This window comes from Rhinolophus hipposideros (genome assembly GCF_964194185.1).
Source record: "Rhinolophus hipposideros genome assembly, chromosome: 4".
Taxonomy (NCBI): Eukaryota; Metazoa; Chordata; class Mammalia; order Chiroptera; family Rhinolophidae; genus Rhinolophus; species Rhinolophus hipposideros.
Genome location: NC_138050.1, coordinates 101,873,933 through 101,893,681, shown reverse-complemented (window position 1 = coordinate 101,893,681; position 19,749 = coordinate 101,873,933).

Below are 19,749 nucleotides of genomic sequence, written 5' to 3'. Positions count from 1 at the left end.
GTAATTTGATTTCACAAATTCCCACAGTATCGGAGACTGGGCATACTAGAATTTCTGTGTAGGTTGAGTTAAGGTTTTGTCATTTTAAAAAGGGGTTTAAAGACTTGCTTTGACCAGGGTTTGTATAGAAAATCTAATGCTATTACTTGGATTGTATGTTTCTTTGAGATTGTTTAGGGATGACTTGGGATGAGGAACACACACATGCACACATTTTATTTTTTTGCTGAGCCATTTGAAAATTAGCTGTAGGCATCATGACATTTTAGCTCGAAATACTTTTGTATATGAGGTCTGACAATTAAGTTTGCGAACTCATCCTATTAAAAAGTGCTCCATCCCTCAGTGCTGAATATCACCTTCGAAGGACTCCCCTTTGGAAGCTATGCACCGACACCAACACCTAGTCCACCCTTCAAAGCAATTTTGGAACTCTGTTTCTGGAATGGCCATCAGAGCTGTCGTCGTATTACCCTTGATGTCCTGAATGTCATCCAAATGTCTTCCTCTCAATATTTCCTTTATCTTTGGATAAAGAAAGAAGTCATTGGGGGCCAGATCAGGTGAGCAGGGAGGGTGTTCCAGTACAGTTACTTGTTTACTGGCTAAAAACTCCCTCACAGACAGTGCCGTGTGAGCTGGTGCATTGTCGTGATGCAAGAGCCGTGAATTGTTGGGGAAAAGTTCAGGTCTTTTTCATCTAACTTTTTCACGCAGCCTTTTCAGCACTTCCAAACAGTAAACTTGGTTAACTGTTTGTCCAGTTGGTACAAATTCATAATGAATAATCCCTCTGATAGCAAAAAAAGGTTATCAGCATTGTTGCTACAAGTTCGCGTACTTCACTGTCAAACCTCATCTGTCTCTTAAGAGCAAGGCTGTTCTCCCACAACTACAAAACATGCTCCAGAAATTATTTAACAATGATGTGATACTTATCTAATACACACTCCGTGTTCAAATTTCCTCAATTATCTCTAAAATGTTCTTTATACCTGTTTACTTTTGTTCATCATCCAGGATTCCCTCAAGGGTCACTTTGCATTTAGTTGTTATGGCTTTTTAATCTTGGTGAATGTTATTGTAATAGACTATAAACTTCATGAGAGCAGGCATTTTAATGTTTGTTAATTACCTAGCGTAAAGTGGGCATTTATAATAGTAAATACATTTTAAATGAAAATTTGGGGAAGTAATTCCTGCTCCTCCTAGCTATCTCTCAGTGCAGCCACTGGGATATTTGCCCCCATTCTCCTTCTGATAAATAACCACCCCCCCAGCCCCACCTCCCACCACAGATTTGCATATGTGATCCACTTAGTTAATCATAGTATCCTACTCTCATGAAAAAAAGATTATTGCAGAAAAGCACATGTGACAAAATTAGGGCCAATGAGAATGCTTTTGAGAGATTGATTTATTTACATACTAGAAAGAGATATTCCTTCCCACTAGGATTTCTAAGCCAGGATATGTAATCTAGAACAGCCAATAACCATTTACCCCTAGGTATTAAAGGGAGCTGCTGCAACAGAAGACAACAGCTTTTTTTTTTAATTTAGAGGAAAGCCAACCTGAGAAATGAAGATCATGAGTGTAAGAGTCCTGACAACCTTGTTTCAGTACCTGGATCCAGCCCTGCCTGAACTCCATGTCCATTCATAAATACCCCAGAAACATAAGGCAGTACAGAGCCATTTTGCTTAAGTAGTTTGAGTTGAGTTTCTGTCATTTGCATCCTAAGGAGTCCTGACTAGTCCAGTCACTTAATCTTGTCCTACATCTTATACTATCCTTCATCTAATGATAAAGGTTGCTTCTGAATCACATCTGTTCTACTGCCATAATTTCCTTAATGTGAGCATTCATTTAGTCATGTAACTTTGTTTTGGTAAAATGTCTATTGTCTTACGAATTCTGGGAACCACTACTAAATATAAAATCAATTGGAAATCATGCAGCTATAAGGAAAAATATTCAAGGGAGGAAACTTGACAGGAAATTCCAATTTGGGCGGAACAGTTTGGACTTAGAATTGAGGTTTCATTTATAACTGCTACCTTGGATATTCTTGTAATTTTAATTTTTTCAAAACAAAATATTAATTGTCCCTAATACATTTAGAAATAACAAAAAGGCAAGAAACAAAGAAGGAAGGTCTGAGTGAACCGCTGCCCCCAATCACATTGGAATTGTTACAAATCCAGGTCAAGTGATACCTGTACTGTTTTGTTTCCCCTGTGCCTTCTCTCTCGTATTCAGGTGTCAGGTACTGTTGCATAAATAGCATTGTAGAGAGGAGCCACCGGGCTAGAACAGTGACAAATAGGATGTGTCACAGGAGAATTTCAGTTGGCCTCCTGACATCACAAGGGCTTAATTTGGGTAAGTAGCAGGGAATATGAGTGCAAGGCTTACCTACTCACCAATGGCATATGGAGGGCTTGCAGGGTGAGGTAAATGGGATATGTGCCGAAACATTCCGTCTTGGAGAGAGAGAGAGAGAGAGAGAGAGAGAGAGAGAGAGAGAGAGAGAGAGAGAAGGAACTATCTTTTTTTGTGTTGTGCAATGAGATCCCAGAAGCTCGTGCTAGGGGTTATAAACTCTTAGATTCCTAAGCCCAGAACTCCTCAGGCATCTTCAGAATGACGTCCCTAGATGTGCACATGAGCCCTGGTGCTCACGTTCCATGGAAAACATCAAGGACTCTGCATCTAGACCCGTCTCAGCTTCACCCGCCCCCTCACCTTGCCTGGTCATGAGGTTTTCCAAGAAGTAATGAGATGGATTTCATGTTTTGATGAGAATATGTGATAAGAATCGGGCTTATTCTTTTATAGAAATACCTCTGTCATAGAAACAAGATTTGTCTCCCAAGGTGCTGATGTCCGGTCCAGATAAGGTCCTGCATGTCCTGGAAATGGGTGTAGTCACTGAGGCATGCAGCAGCCCCACCCGGCCTGCACGGACAGTCTGCCCCAGGTTGGGATCCCCAGCAGCTGGTCTGTACTTTGTGTGCCATTGTCTTCTTCCTTCTGAGTCTCTCTTTTTAAAATCCTGTTTAAAGTTTTTTTTTTTTTTAATAGAGTGCCTGTATTTCTTTAGAAGTCAAATGTTCAATTCAGTGAATACTAAATGCACGAGTGAGGGACAGAGGAGAAAAGGAGTGAGTCAGAGCTCCAAATTGAGAGAGCTGCGTAAGAAGGATAGATATTCCTGCTCTCCCTTTACAGCGGTCCTAACCCATCTGGTGGCTAAGTGAGCTGATTTTCATGCTAAAAGGAATTTTAAAGAGTTAAACCTCAAGAGCTAGTTTTACGTATGATATACTCTGCTTCTTGTAGGTGTGAGTATAAAGTAATATGAAAAATGAAACCTCTGTGACCACAGCATCCTCAATTCACCTAAGTGAGGAAGAAATGCTTGTTGGTTATCTTTTGTGGGCAAGACCTCACGGCAGCACAATAAAAAAGGCTAAGAAGAATGAAATATCCCCCCAAGTGGCAGTTCATAACCTAATAGGAAGAGTAAGATCAGTTATTCATTTACTCTATCTCCCACTTACCCAGAAAGTATTTATTTAGCGTTTAGGCTCCAGGCTAGGCACTGTGGAAGGGGCAGTGACAGACGAAGACGCCCTTCTGCCCTCTGGATTTTGTGATCTAGCTGGGGTCACACAGTTTGAAACCTTGCCAAACAAAGCCAAATGGGATGGATACCTCTGGGGAGGCCCACTGTGTGGCTGCCCAGGCCAGCCCAGTCCCACTCAGTAAGGCTCCTGAACACTGGACATGCAGCTAGTGAGACTGAAGAGCTGAAAATTCGATGTTCTTTCATTTTAAACAATGTAAGTTTAAATTTAAAAACCAATACTGGGTTTAGTTCCTGGCAGACTTTTTAGTGTGTTTAGAACAACTTGGGCACGTGAATCTACTTTTTCAATTTTAAACTTGATGAGACCTAAATAAACTAAGTCATTCATAATTTTTAATTTTCAAATGTTTGTTACATGTTAAAATAATAATATTTTGGATATGTTAGGTTAAATAAAATGTTATTCAAATTGATTTCATCTTTTTTATTAAGTTGGTGCAAAAGTAATTGCAGTTTTTGCAATTTAACCTTTTAAATCACAATTACTTTTGCACCAACCTAATATTTTCTTTTATAATATTACTACTAGAAAATTTTAAATTACATATGTGACTTGCATTTGTTTTTCTTGAATGGCGCTGGGCTATGGGGATTTGAAGGAGACAGGAAGCCTATCTCAAAAGAGGTAATTTTTCTAACAAACAGAAACAAAATAATAGATACAGAGAGCAAATGGATAGTCACGAGCCAGGTTAATGGAACTTCAGATTTGGTGCCCACCTGCGCTTGCCGTCTGGGTGTGAAGAAGGCTTAACAAAGGAACAATGGCTCTGCCAGTACTTCTGTCTGCAGAGTGAGCTACCTGCCCCTTCAGCCCTCACCCTGCAGCCAGACAAGTCAGTTCCTCTCCTTAGTCCCTGGCGCCTTTCGAGCTGCTGCCCCCTCAGAACGAGTGAGTCCGTCAGCGAGTAAGTCTGTGGCGGGCCCTTTAGGAAGAGCGCCTGGGAGTGCAGCCGCCCTCTGTCTCACTCAGCCACAATCTCTGCTGGTTTTCACAGCCAGAAGTTGTGGGCACGTCTCTCCCCAGCAGTGGAGCTCTGGGCTGGGCAGCCTGGTGTGGGGCTGGGACCCCTCGCTCCTCAGAGGGTCCTGGGCAGCCGAGATAGTCCTCCTGTTTCTTACCGCCACACCTTGGATGTGAGGCCAGCCCATTCCGTGTCTGTACCTCTGCTGCCAGTGTCAGCGTGGCTTCTTCTGTATGTTCTTAGTTATAGGACTTCTGTTCAGCGAGACTTCAGGTGTTTCTCAGTGATGGCTGTTCTGTAACTTTGTTGTAATTTTGATGTGGTCGTGGGAGGAGCACAGTAGTTACCTACTCCGCCATCTTGAAAGGAATTCTGGCATGAAGTTATCTGAATCACCTTAACAGGGGACCTGGTAGGTTTGCTTCTCCTGGGGCAACCACAAATCTCCAAGGAGTGTGCACCCCTCAGAGTCAAGAGTCAAGAGAAATGAAGACTTTAAAGAAATGGATGCCAATGATTACAGATGATCTATAAAGTCGTGGATCATAGAATTGTAGGATAGACAGGGCTTCAAGGTAGCGTCGAATTCACTTTGTCATCTCTTTGAAGGATGGGCTCAGAGAAGTTCAGTGACATGTCCAAAGCCACACAGCTAGTTAGCAGCAGAGCAGTGATTAGAATAGGAGCCTCCAGGTTTTCATACACTTTCCATCATGTGATATGGAATGCTGCCCATTAAAAGCTTCAAGCACACAATGAATCTAGAAGGATAAGATTAAACGACGAGGAACTGTGAAAGGTAATTGTTGGGTCTTTCTATATATAGAGAGCTTACATAAGCACACACAGTCCTATGAATAAAGTGCACCGGGCCTCCATTATCCCCACTGCAGCCCTCTGGAGTGTCATTGGTTGATCTTAAGTGGCCCAGGGACAGCTGCCCAGTGTTGGGACACAAGGGAGGAACACTTAATCCCCACTAGGGAGGGGCTGCAGGCTGGAAGGCCCGTCCTACCACCACCCTAGGATGGTTTCCAGTGCCACAGCCTCTTCCTTTACATGTTTGCAAGGAAGAAAGAAAAATTAGAGGACCAAAGAGGGAGAGAGATGTTGAGAAAAAGTCGGAGAGGGAGTGTTGAAATGTGGAGCTGAGCGCTTGGCTCAAGTGGGAACGTTCGGAGCAATATAGCTTTTTAAACAGAACTCCCACAGGTGAGTGCCGTGACAGAGGAAAGCTGCCCTGTGCTCCAGGGAACTAAGTAAATAAGCACAGACGTCAAATGTTCGGAGCTGGATGAGGGCTGGGCTGGACCAAGAACTCTGCAGGAAGTACAAGGACATCTTTAGTTTTAGTTGCCAAGTCCTGTTCTATTAGATGGCACCTGTGGACTTGCTCACATTTCAGGAAATATTTTCTGCGTAGGGACATTTCAGAGGAAAATTTGAAAATCCAGCGTCAGCTCTGAACCAGTGCAGTGTGTGAGCCCCAGTCAGAGCTTATGAATAGGTTAGGGTTTTTTTTGGAGTCCTTACACCATTCAGTGAATTTGCTTATGAATATGGGTTTTGTACATTTTCCTTGAAAATGGAAACCCATTAAATAACTGAAGTATTAATCCCATAAAAACCATCTCATGATCCCTGGTGAAAAGCTGCACAAACTGGCATTCTCCCCAACCTTGCTGTGTCCTTCTGTCTGCACATAGCACACAGGCATAAAGCAAGAGCGACAAACACAAGCAAAGGCCATGTTTGGCTTTGATTAGACATTAAACCTCAGAGCGTCATTAAACTTCTTGAACTCTGTGGTTTCAGTCCGGGTTGGAAAGCAGGTCAAGCAAGTAAGGCTGAGTAGAGAGTGTGCAGCATTTTGGTCTCAGCACTCTTTGAAGATTGCCTCTGGTTAATGTTTGACTTTGGGTCTTAACTATTTTATGCCTTGGTTTCCTCACATACCAATAAAATATAATTAATCTTGCAATGAAAGAAGATCACGCCTTTTCACGAATGTGAATCCAGGTATAACTTGGAGATATTGTGTGTTTGGTTCCAGACCACTGAGATACAGGGTATTACAACAAAGTGAGTCATAATGTCTTTGCTGATGGAGGATCCGGCCTTCCGTTTAGAAAAAATGCAACATCTGTGAAGTGCAATAAAGCGAAGTATAATAAAACAAGATATGCCTATAGTAGAAGCTCTTTCCTTTGAGGGGTAAAGCAAAATGGTGGCGTTCAGGCTTGAGGGCAGCGTGGTCCAACAGAGGTGTAATGTGGGCCACATGAGTGAGCCACACGTGGAATGTTAACTCTTCTAATAGCCACACTGAAAAAAGGTAAAAACAAACAGGTCAGATTAATTTTAGTAACATTTTACTTTATCCAGCGTATCCTAAATATTATTTCAACATGCAGTCAATATTTAAAAAATTATTGCGATAATTTATAAGTCATTAAAATATAGTGCGTATTTTACATTTACCACACATCTCAATTCAGCCTGGCCACATTTCAAGGGCTCCGTAGTCATATGTGCCTAGTGGTTACTGTGCCAAGCAGGGCAGCTCCAGAATCAAATTGAATTGATGTAGAAACTGCCTGTTCTTAAGCAAGTTACTTAAGGATCCTATGCCTCAGTTTCCATGTCTGTAAAATGAGATAATAATAATAGTGTCTGCTGTATTATGTTTGTCGTGAAGATGATATGTGTAAATATATTTAAATATGCCAGTGCAGTGCCTGGCATACATTTGATCAATTGGTGTCAACTAGTATTATTCATTTTGGCGAAAGTACACAGGGTGAAAGTGTTTGTTTTTCTGCCACATGTAGAGCTCCCAAACCAAGTGAAATTGAGTTGAATTTAGAGCTTAGACCTTTTTTTGTTTTTTGAGTTGGGAGAGAAGGGCAATTACTTATTAGCCCAAACCAGGAAAACATACTCAAGATACTTCTTTTTTAGATTTCATCAAATGAGTAATTTTTAAAATGTAAGGTGCCTTTCCCATGGCAAGGGAATGAAAAATAGTTCAACTAGCTACCCGTCAATTCTTTCTCCAACTTGTCAATAATATTTAAGGCACATGAGTAGTTTTGTGTGAGTACATTGTTTGTAAAAGTGTATTTAGATTTTGAGCGGCAGAATTTAGACTTTGGAGCTTTCAAAATAATAAAACATTCAGGGTTACACCAGAATTCTTGCCTTACATTCTAAAGTGGTTTTGACTTTGGGTGACACACCCACACACTAGGTGACTTCTGCGTTGTCCCTCATCTCAGGGTTTCATCTTGTTGCCTCAGATGTACACCAAAGGGATCGAACATTTGCTCTGTGGCCACAGGGGCCGATTTGTTATGTGAATGTTTTTCTGAATCTGTTCTTTGGCACCTGTGAATCAGCATAAGAGAGGTGTAAGATTGGATCGGGCCAAGTTATCAGGACTTACCCACACCTGGCCAAGGCTGAGAAGTATTAATGTCACTTGCTGCATGGTATGAAGAAGACCCCCAGGGAGCCAGGAAAGTGGCATTCGATGTCCATTTTTCCCTCATCCTTAGTCATGGCATCAAACATCTCTGTGACATTTCCTCAAAGAACATTGACATCTTTTGTAGGAGGTTTGAGGGGTGTGGGCTGATCAAGGCAAAGGATGTGACCGTGAGAGGCAGTACACATCATGAGCTTTGTTGTGCTGTGCTTGGACAGGGTTGTTGGAGCAGGGATGTCCGTCATAGCCTGCCACCATCCAGAGGCCCCAGGAGGCCAACACCCAGAAGGGGTAAAGGAACTCCTGGGAGAGAGGGGGATCAGAGTGGGGCTCAGCAGTGTGGGAGGGTTCTTTTGGTCAGAGAGCTCTGATGGGCGGTGGCGTCTTGTGGTCTTGTAATTACAGGGCTCTAGCTTATCAATGGCCAACAGGTGCTGGGTGAGGTTTTGAGGGGTATGCAAAACAGGTGGGCTCTAAATGGCTGAAAATCTGCTTGTTTGGCTATTTTCTAAATTGCTAGATGTGTAAAAATTTGAGATCGATGTTAATTGGCTTTTGAGCAAATGAGTCTCAGTCTGCAGCAAAAAAAATAAACCCCCTAGGGACCTACACACAGCGGTCATCTTTGACGCATTTTTATAACAATCTTTCATTCCATGAGAGGTGAGTGGGACAGGGAGCAAAGAGCATAGGTGAAAACCCTGGGTTCTCCTTGTGGCTGGAGTGCTCTCTAGTTCCACCTCGGGTGGCCACCCAACCTGTGATGCCTCACTGTCCTCGCCATAAAGTGAGGGGTGAGACAGATGACCTCTAGGCTTCCAGCTCTAATTATGTATCATTCTCAGGTGCTCTAAACAGCGTCATGATGATGGACAGGCCAGGTTTTATTATTTGCATTTGTCGGACGAGGGACCCGGAGGTCTGCATGGCTAAGTGCTGAGCTACGCTGTTTCCCTGAAAATGAGACCTAGCCGGACAATCAGCTCTAATGCATCATTTGATGGGTCAATATATAAGACCCAGTCTTTTATATTATATTTTATATTACATTGTATTATATTATATTATATTATATTATATTATATTATATTATATTATATTATATTATATTATATTATATTACATGACACCGTCTTATATTATGTAAGACCAGTTCTTATGTTATAGTAAAATAAGAGCAGGTCTTATATTAAATTTTGCTCCAAAAGACGCATTAGAGCTGATGTCCGCCTAGGTCTTATTTTCAGGGAAACACAGTAGGTATCAAAACTCACCCAGTTCTTGGCAGACAACTTGATTTGAACTCATGTTTGTGGATGTCCAGCTCCTTGGTGTTTTCTACTATCCTGATGGGCAAATGAAGAAAAACCTTTATAAAATGCTGTTCTGGAGATGAAATTAAAATTTTGCCACTGCCCATAGCTGTAAACCAAGCAAGAGATAATCCAGATTGAAGATGTATAGGAATGCCGTGAGATCAGCGATCTATTTTCTGTACATGTTTATAAGCATGTAAAGTAAAAGAACGACCGCACCACTTCATCTGTTGCTGTCTATAAGACTGCATAGCAGATGAGCTGCTCTTCCTGAAGACCCTACGGCTGGTGACGCTGTGCCCAGCTTCCAGCGTTTCCTCTACGTCCATGGGGCTCCGCCTTGTTCTCCTGCGGGGATTTGCCAAGTGTGTGCTCTGAACTCTGACTTCTCACAAAGACCTTCTCTGTGGTGGCAATTACTGTGAAGACTTGTTGCTATTTTTAATATAACGTATCAATTGCATTCCTGAGTCAATCTTGGAGGTTGTGCTTGAGAAATACCCTCAGTTTTATTCACCACTGTTGGTCACCGGCTAGGGCGACTTCCCTTCTGAAAGAGGGAGGTTTCCCTCAAAATAAGTGAGGTTTAACATCTTTATCCTAAAACTTGCGTAAATTTGTAAAACAAATCACTCGGGAGATTCGGTGGATTCTTTAGCCCTGAAAGCCTCTATATTTGACTTCCCTGGAGCACTCAGTGTTCTGACTCTTAAGCCACGTCCATTTGCTTCTGGGTCCAACCTTTCAGAGGACTTTGTGGCCCTGTTTTCCAGAACTGAGTTTCATTGGAGAGATTATTGTCTAAGCAAGAACATGTAAGCCAGGCTGAGTTTGGGGGTGAAGCTTGAAACCTCTGTCCCCCCTCAATAGACAAGAAAGTCTTCGTGAATTTTTGTTGATTATGTTTTTACATAAACACATGTTTCATATAGCAGGGGAAAGAAACCAGGGAGAAGAGCCTGTAACCAGATCGTGTTTAACTAAGATGGAGACAAAAGCTCCTTTATCTCTTTGCAATAACTTAGCCCAGGAAGACCCGAGGCCTGAGCTGTGAGTTCCTCGTTTCAGTTCCAAGCAGGCACTTGAGCTAAACAGGAAGGAATGAGGAGGGTTCATTGGCTCGGCCTCAGCCTTCAGTCGTGATTTCTGATTAGCACGTGCTTCTCAGATGGAAATCATAAGCACCTTGAATAATTTGTCCTTCTTCTCATTCCAGAAATTCTTCAGTGAGGTATTTTCAAAAGTTTCTTTCTTTTAAATTCACTTGACCCAGGCTACCAGACAGCTTTCATTCATTCATGGTTTCCACGGCAACCGACTGAAGCCTTCATCCAAGTCCATCTATACAACAACCTTAATGAAAATGATGTAACATCACTCAAAATAGCCGTCCCTTCTCTAGAGCAGAGCTAGGGTCCCCATGCCTCTGGTAACTGTTTCTGAAAGAATCCTTCCATCTATATTATGAGTGCTGCAATTTCATCGTTCCCCACATTCCTATGGCTCGTAAATTGCTGTCAGTACTGCATGTACTAACCTTGGTCTCCTCAGCAGGAAAATGGGGGTAATATTAAAAGTCCTATTTGTCTCATAGGATTGGTTCAAGAATAAGATGGCTTTGTTAAGGTTTTGTAAAGTAGCACATGGTATGAGACACACAAATGCCTGCTGAGACCAGGCAGGTAACATGAATGAAAATAGGAGACCAGGTATAAGGAAAGGAATAGGAACAGCACAATGGAAAATGGCAACGGACACTAACAGACCTTATCCAGCTTGTGGACTATGGAAATGGGGGCCCAGGCCCGTGGGAAGGCGGTGGCTGCTACGTCATTTTAGCCAATTGTTGCTTTTTGGGCGTATGGGGCCTGTGTTACCAGTTCTTCTGATTTCATTTTTAAAGAAGAACCAGAAATCCAGATCTTTAAAAAAATCTCCAAATGTTTAAATTCTGGCAATAAATTCATATTAAAGATACCCATATGCATGTGTGCACACACACTGAGTGGAACAAACATATCCGTTGTCTGGATGAAACCTGCAGGCCACTGGCTTGCATCTGTTGATATAGGACAGTCTTAGAACCATATGTAAGTCTGCAATGGGTTAGGCATAGACCTCTGTTCTTAAATCTTGTCACAGAAAACAGACTACACTCAGATTTGCAGGTAAATTCTTAGAAATTTATTAAGAACCATTGGAGAACCGAGAAGTGGAATGGACAAGGAGGTGATGTTGGCTTAATGTTGGGAGGAATTTATTGAAATCAGTGGTGCTGAAAATAGGATGGAGATATTCCAAACAAACGCAATACACGAACCTTGATAAGATCCTACGTGGGGCAGGGGGACAAAAAACATTATTTTCAGGACAATTGCAGAATTTTAAATAGAGCCTGTATATTAGATGGCATTATATGATTAATGTTAATTTCTTAGATGTGTGTGATAATAAATAGTGCTGCAGTTATATAGGAGAACATTTGTTATTCTTAGCAGATGCATGCCGAAGTATTTAGCATGAAATGTCAGGATGTATACAACTTTGTTTCAGTGATTTAGCCAAAAAAGAGAGAGTGTGTATGTGTGTTAAGAAAGAGAGAGAGAAGTCAAATCTAGCAGCAAAAATGGTTAATGGTCGTGAAGTGTATTCATTGTACTCTTTTCAACTTTTCTGTAATTTTGAATTTTTTTCTTTAAGTAAGAAAAAAATAAGATAGGCTTTCAGATGAGGTAAGTGATGAACTTCCTGCCATGGAAATCATTCAAGTTGATTCATTCAGATGGCTCCGATTTGGAGTGCTGCCTTAACGCTGGTTATCAGACCTTGCAGATTATTTTCAAGTCCATTATTAGAGTTGGCTAAGGGCAGGACTCAAACATAGAAACCTAGGATGCTTTATATTGCTCAGTTCCTCAAGCCATCCATTTTCGTCCCTTTACTTCAAGAGGTAATTTATATAAGCCAATTAGCAGAGTTCTGGACATATGATATGCATACATCAAATGTTGTTTTTCTTTTAATTTTGAAAAACTTAACGTATGGTCATACTTTGGAGCAAGCATTGCATCTCAAAGTATCAACATCTCATTAAAAAGCACAAACTAGGAGCACACTGCCACGGGCTACCCCACCTTGGGGCCACCAGCTGCAAGGCCCAAGGGCAGGAGCTGAGATGTGGGAGGCGGGCAAGTGGGGGCAGCGAGGGTGCTGGCGGTGAGGGTGGCTTCTGCAGCCCTGGCTCAGCCGGCTGCAGTAAATGGGCGAGTGCTGCTGGGGCACAATGGCATCTCCTGATCTCGCGCCCCCTTCTCTTCTCCTCCTGCCGCTCAGGCTCGCACCCGCCTGGGGAGGGCCTCACAGCTCTCAGGGTCCAACCTCCCAGCCTGAGCGGGGTGAGGATGAAACTCCTGACAGGTTTCCGAAGTTTTGCTCTCTGGGTTCTGTATACTCAGTCTCATGTCAAACACCGGCCCCATGGGGGCCAGGAAAAGCAGCTCCCAGCTTCTGCAGGACGTCCCTAGACATCGCTGGTGGTCTTTTAGGGCCCCTCCTGGAGTTGCCCTTTGGTAACCATTTTCCCCTGCTCATGGTCTCGACCTCCTGTGACCTCTGGCCCTTGTAGGTGCGAACAAAGCACCCCTGATTTGTGGCTGGTGTGGTGGGCTGTGCAGGCACTGTCTGTTCACAGGCCTGTGTGCGCCGCGCGTCTTCTCAGAGTCTGGGCCCTGGACTGCAGGCCACCACATCACGCTCTTACTGAAGAAGGGCCCAAAGCTGGGTGAGAAAGTGGAAGGCAGCTGTGACCTCTCTGTGAGGTCTCTCCCTGGGTCCTCTCTGCAAGGGAGAGGCTGGCTCAGAGCTCAAGACCCACCCGGAAACTTCCCTCACCTTGGTGATTGCATGTGAGCACCTGGATCAAACCTCGCCTGAAGCTGTCTGGCTTATGTGAGCCCCTATTTATTGTGATATTGAACATAATGATAAGTGACTTTGCGTGGCTCTTGCCATCGGCCAGACCCTTATTCTAACCACATCACGTCTATTAACCTATTTAATTCTCCGAACAACCCTCTGAGATAGTTCCTATCATTGTCCTCATTGCATGGAGAAGGACATTGAGGCATAGAAAGGTGGAGCAATCTGACCAACGCCACACAGCTGGGGTGGGCACAGCCAGGGTGCCTGCAGCCGGCACCCTGTGGGAGATCCTGCCTCCTGCTTCTGTCATTTACACTCAAAAAGGCCCTGATTCCAGGTGATCCAGAGGCTACACAACAGGAGAGAAGAAATTAGACATTCCTCCCTTTCCTGGAAACGTTGGTGGCTCGCTGAGGCCCTGCACCATGCAGCGCCTGCTGTCGTCTCCCACCTCCCCTCTCACTGCTGTCCCCACGTCATTGCTCCAACCCTATGGACCTCCTCTCCATTTCTCCCACGTGCCAAACTTATTCCTGCCTCAGGGCCTTTGCTCCTGCTGTTTCCTCTGCATAAAGTGCCCTTCCTCTACTCCTCCTGGTTAATTTCACCGTGTCCTCAGGGAAGTGGTTCCTGAGCACCCTCTTCCCAACCCCAGTCCAGGTCAATAGAACCCAGACTTCAAGAACACATGCCGGGGAGGTAGTTAGCCTGGATTCAAACCCAGTTCTGTCACTTCTTTCTGTATGACTTTGGGCATTACCTTGACCCCTCTGTGACTCAGTTTCCTCATCTGTAAAATGGGGTAATGGTGGTACCTGCCTCACAGGTTTGGAGGAGGTTGTATGTGCACAGTGATTAGAACAGTGCTAGACACTTAGTAGTCACCCAGGAAGAAAATTCATCATCAGCATCAGCCTTATTTTTCTGTGACCACTTGGAGATTTTATTGGTGTTTGTTAAAACAATGAAGGATCGCAAACCATGAGATGCGATATTTTTTCACTGGCAAGTATAAATATTAGTCCATACATGAACTACAATGCTGAATTTGAATATCTTTAAAATGGAAACTTATCTTTTCATATACTTAATTTTTTCAGATTTATTGAACTATAATTAACGAAATTGTAAGGTATTTTTAAAAATAAAAAGAAACAGTAGGAATAAATTTTGGTGTGGGAGAAGTATTTTCAGTTCCTATCCAATTAAAACTTATCTAGATGAGTTTTCATATTTAAACCCAAGAGGTACTTTCATACTGATAGTTGAAATAATTTGTGGTTGTCATTTCAGGGCCACCCTTTTCAACCCTTGCTCCTGCATAAGAATAAATAAAAAATATACCATGTTTCCCCCAAAATAAGACCTACCTGGAATTAACGTAAGACCCGGTCTTATATTATAGTAAAATAAGACCGAGTCTTACATTAATTTTTGCTCCAAAAGATGCATTAGAGCTGATGGTCCGGCTAGGTCTTATTTTGGGGGAAACAGGGTATACAAATTTCAGAACAATAAGATGGCTGTGGGGACAGAGCCCCAGAAAGCAGTTTCCAGGCTCTCGGCCTCATGTGGAGAGGTGCTGGCTCGGATAGTGGATGGCCGTCAGCTGTGGCTGGTTGGCCGTCAGCTGTAGCCATTAAGCCATTGGTCACTGATATAACTGCCACGGCTACGGAGGGGAGCCGAGGAGAGTGAAGGAGGAGACTGAAGGAGGGTAAGGAGAGTCGAGGAGAGTTGGTCGGTTGGCAGCAAAGCGGACAGCAGGTCGCACGTCGTGTAAACCCAGCCTCCAGTGAGACCATAGTGGTATGACTCCCCTACCTATGGCTCCGTGGGTGTTCCTTTTTGGCCTCACCAAGTCCTGCGTTCTTATGTGGGGAGCGGGAGCAGAGACCCCGCCGGACGCCCCGCATGACAATGGCACACAAAGGGACATCAGAACAACACGAAACACTTCATACAGACACTTAGACAGCGTTGGAAAGTCGCAGCTACAGCCTCGCATGCAGGTGTGGACTCGTCCACCCACAGCTAAGGAGCTCTCTCTCTGGTAGGCCCCCCAGGATGCCTGGCCCCTGGTCAGCATCTGTAACCACAGCGCTCTCTGAGCTCCCTCTCCTGCAGAGCGTCTGCTGTCCTCGCTGGCCAGCTCCACATGGGCACACATTAGGGTCAGTTGTTGTAACCGTATTGTATGTGGCCTTCTGAAAGTTTTTCCTGGACCCTGGAGCACTATTCCCATTTGTCTGCCTTGGATCCTGTGTCTGTTTGTCCAGTTCTCACCACCTGTCTAGGAACTACTTTCTCCAGGTGAGCTTTCCTGAGTACATCTGCTGGGAACCAGGCTCTGCTCTCCGGAGTTACAGTCACAAGTCCTGCCCTTGAGTCAGGCCTGTTGTACTATTTGTGGGGTTGGGCGAGAATGCAAATGGAGGCCATAGATCATTACAGGTATAAGTGTTTAAGCGTTAAAGCAAGCCTATGAACGGTTAAATAAACTATGTTCTGTCCTCCTACCTTGACGAACACACCTCACTTCACTGCTCTCCAAGCAAGGACTACTAGGCACACACCTGGAGTGGAACACAGTTGGGTGGATTGACTCATAGCAATGAGGGCGAGAACACACCCCATGGGGAAGCGAGCATCCAAGGGTGTTAGGAAGGACAGCTTAGAGGATTCGGGCTTATGATGGCAATTTGCGGGGAGGGTTCCAGAGGCATGACTTTGCTCAGGATGAAGCGGATGCTCTACAGAGTGGGGTCGTCCAGTGACTGGTAAAGGCCGCGGTCACTGTATTAGCCAGGGGAGGATAGGCGGATATCGGTCGCCCGTGTAGTTTGCTAACATTCTTGTTTTGGTCTGTGCTTAAATATGAGCACGGAGAGTTCTTGTTTTTCTCTTGCTCCACCGTGGTCACAAAGTGGCCTTATCTGGTGCTGGTGTTTTGTGAGGTTGTTTATGCTCAACTGGAGAACACCACGCCCAGCTGGGAGTGCCTGGCCAGCTTCCTGTGACACCAGGCCTGGCTGAGGGGGGTCTCTGCATGATGACACGGAGGGCCAGGCTTGCGTCTGGAAGTCTTACACTCCTCAGTGTTCTGTCCCAGACGTGGCCGTGGGCACAGCCATCTCCACTGGCCTGTCTCCCCCTCCGGGCTCCTTCCTCCCCTGGGTCTGTCTCACGCTAGGAATGGCCCACCACCCAGGAGCACGCACCTCCCGCCCCCTATTTCCAAGCTGACCTGTGGCCACCACGTGGGTCGGGAGGTCTGCACATGGGCAGTGGGTGCATGTTCAAGGTGGTGAACTCAGGGCAGAGTTCCCGCAGGCCTGGGAAGCAGGCTCAGGGCTGTTTGGGTAGGGAACCCCAGGGTTCTGGGTGCCGGGGACATATTCTAAGAGTTGGCTCCGGGTGGGCCTTCTCACCCCCTGGGGAAGGGCACAGCCAGAAGGGGATCAGAGGGAGCCCGTGAAGGTGCAGGGTCCCGGAGCCCTCCTGCCCAGGTCTATGAGGCTCTGCCTCCAGCTGTCATTCATTATGCTGACCCCTCGTCTGGCAGGACTTCCACTCCTCGTCTCTTCTCACTTGCCTCGTTCTATGTCACTCGTACTGTGGTATTTATAGTCACTCAGCGCTCGTGCACACATGTAAACACAACCTGATGGGAAATGTGCAAACTGTTCAATGTTCAGTGCTATTTCTATGCCCTCTGGCTGGGGCAGAACAATCAAAGGGAGAAAGGCAGGAGGTGAGCTGGAGGGGCCAGAGCTCAGGGTCTTGGGGGCAGGGGAAGGTGAGGATTTGGCTCTTACTTGGAATAAGATCAGAAACAAAACTAACACTTCAACAAAATCACTCTGGCTGCTGTGTTAAGAATTCTGCAGGAGAGCAAGGGTCAGGTTGGCGAGTTGGAACTCTAAAGTAACAATGGAGGTGCGAGGAGGACGCTGGCAGTGGGGGGCGAGAAGTGGTGGGACTCTGGATGCATTTTGGAGGTAGAGCTGACATGACTTGCTGATGGGTGGGATGTAGGGAGTGAGAGAGAGAGTCAGGGAGGACAGCAGAGTTGAGGGCTTGAGCTGGACTTGCCATTCACCGAGTCCAGAAGCCCAGGGGAGTCATGGCTTTGAGGGTGATTGGGACACAGGTCTGCACAGGTGAAATCTGGGCCATCTATCAGACGCGTGGCGATGTCCAATCACATCTATGGTTTGAAGTTCAGGGGAGAAAACTGGACTGGATAAAAATTTGGGAGTCTGTTTTTTCATCCATGGCTTCCTCACATGTTTATAAAATTAAAGGAGCACACTGAGGTAAAAAAAAAATCTCAGAAATGTCCCTCATAGCCTCCATGAAGTTGTCAAAAATCCCATTGATGTTTAGAATCTATAAAGGGTGGTTTAGTGGAAAGAAAAAAAAGCGTTTAACACCAGACAGACCTGTTGCAATCTTGCTCTGCCACATAATAGCTGGGTGACCTGGAGCAAGTTACGCAACGTCTCTGAACTTCGCCATTTGAAAAGTGGCCATTAGGCTGTGCATCTCCAGGGCTGTGTGAGGTTAAAATCTGGTAATGGATATACAGTTCACTTGGATACAGCTGAGAAGAGCTGGAGGATGTGAGCTCTTCCCCCAGACAGAGACTAAATGGTATTTATAGCAAGTGGTTCCCCAGTGATGAGGTTTTCCCTGCGAGTGGGGCAGTGCTCGCTGGTGTCAGGACGAGCCCCACGGGAGCATGGCGGGTGGGCGAGCCCGACTCCCACTTCACATGCTTCTCACAGTGTGAAGCTGGGCTCCACCATGTGTGTTCAGTTGAATTCTTTCTCGTTTTGTGTAGCTTGGCTGTTTAAATCTAGAGACTGTTTTTGGCATTTAAACATTTAAAATTATGCATGGTTTCTGGGGGAAATCCCAAAGGCATTAAAGATTTTGCCTACAGAGATGAGTCCTGAATATTGATGAGCGCTTTTCTTCAGAAACTGCGATATTGCAGAGTCCAGACAGCGTTGTTAAAGGATTACAGTCAGGACCCTGGAAACAGAATATTCCATCCCAGCTTAACAAGGAGATCTCTTGACCAGCCACCAGTAAAATCTCATATTAATATAAAAACACTGCATTTTTTTTTAACATGGGCTTGAATTTCGGCAGTCATGAGTCTCTTTCTAACTGGCTTGATTCCTGACTAAGGGCCCCACACAGCTCAAACAGAGAGAAGGAGTGGGGTGTGTTTACCCCAACCCCCAGAGGAATTCTCTCCCAGTGACTGCATCGCTCTCTTGGTACTGTGTTTCCCCGAAAATAAGACCAGGTCTTATATTAAGTCTTTCTCCAAAAGATGCGTTAGGGCTTATGTTCAGGGGATATCATCCTGAAAACTCATGCTAGGGCTTATTTTCAGGTTAGCTCTTATTTTCGGGGTAACCTGGTAAAGTCACATGTCCTTTTACTCTGCCTTTGTCTTAGCCTCTTTCTTGAGATCTGGGAACACCTGTACCCCAGATCTGCAAGGCCCACCCTTCCATCCCTCACCTCTGAATGGGTTTTACATCGGTGGCATTTTGACTCAGCTTAAGAATATCTTATGCCCAGACTGGGCACCAACCCCTGAGTGTCTCCAAGGAAACGCTGGGTTACAATGGGTCTTTTCCCGCCAAATGCTTCTTGTTTGGCTCTGTCAGTAGGAGAATTTTCAGCAGAGTTGTGTCCTCTGGCTTGAGTTTTTCAGGATCTCTGCTGTATTGGGAATAGACTGCGGGAGCACAGGCAGAGGCAGAGGGGCCAATGGGATGCTAGAGCCGCAATCTGGGACAGAGATGATAATTCCAGAATGCGGGCTCAAAGAAGGATGGGAGCAGTGGGGGTGCTTGGGAATCATCGGATTCAGATACATTTCAAAGGAAAAGAAGAAAAGAATTTGTTGATAGATTGGCTGTGGGGTTTGAGAAAAAAATCTGAGACTAGTGTGACAGCAGGTGTGGGGCTGCAACTGGACGAGGAATGGCCAGTAACCAAGATGGAGAAAACAGCGACGCAGGCGGGGCAGGGCGGTGGGGACTAGCATGGTTGCAGTTCAGGACATACGACCTTCGAGATATCTCTTAGACATGTACGGGAAGGCATCGAGGAAGCAGGTAAACGTGTGACCCTGGAATTCAGGGGAGAAACGTGTGGGCTGGGGGTGTAAATTTGGGAGTCTGCAGCATTTATACACACACTTAAAGTGGCTAGACACACTGAGCTTACCAAGGGAGTGGTTGCTGGCTGAGAGAAGGCAAAGGATATCTCTGGGGTACTTCAACATTAGGGGATTGGGCAGATACAGAGGAACCAGAAGAGGAGTCTGAGATAGAGCAACAGTGAGCTCCAGGACAACCTGGAGAGCAGACGCCAGAA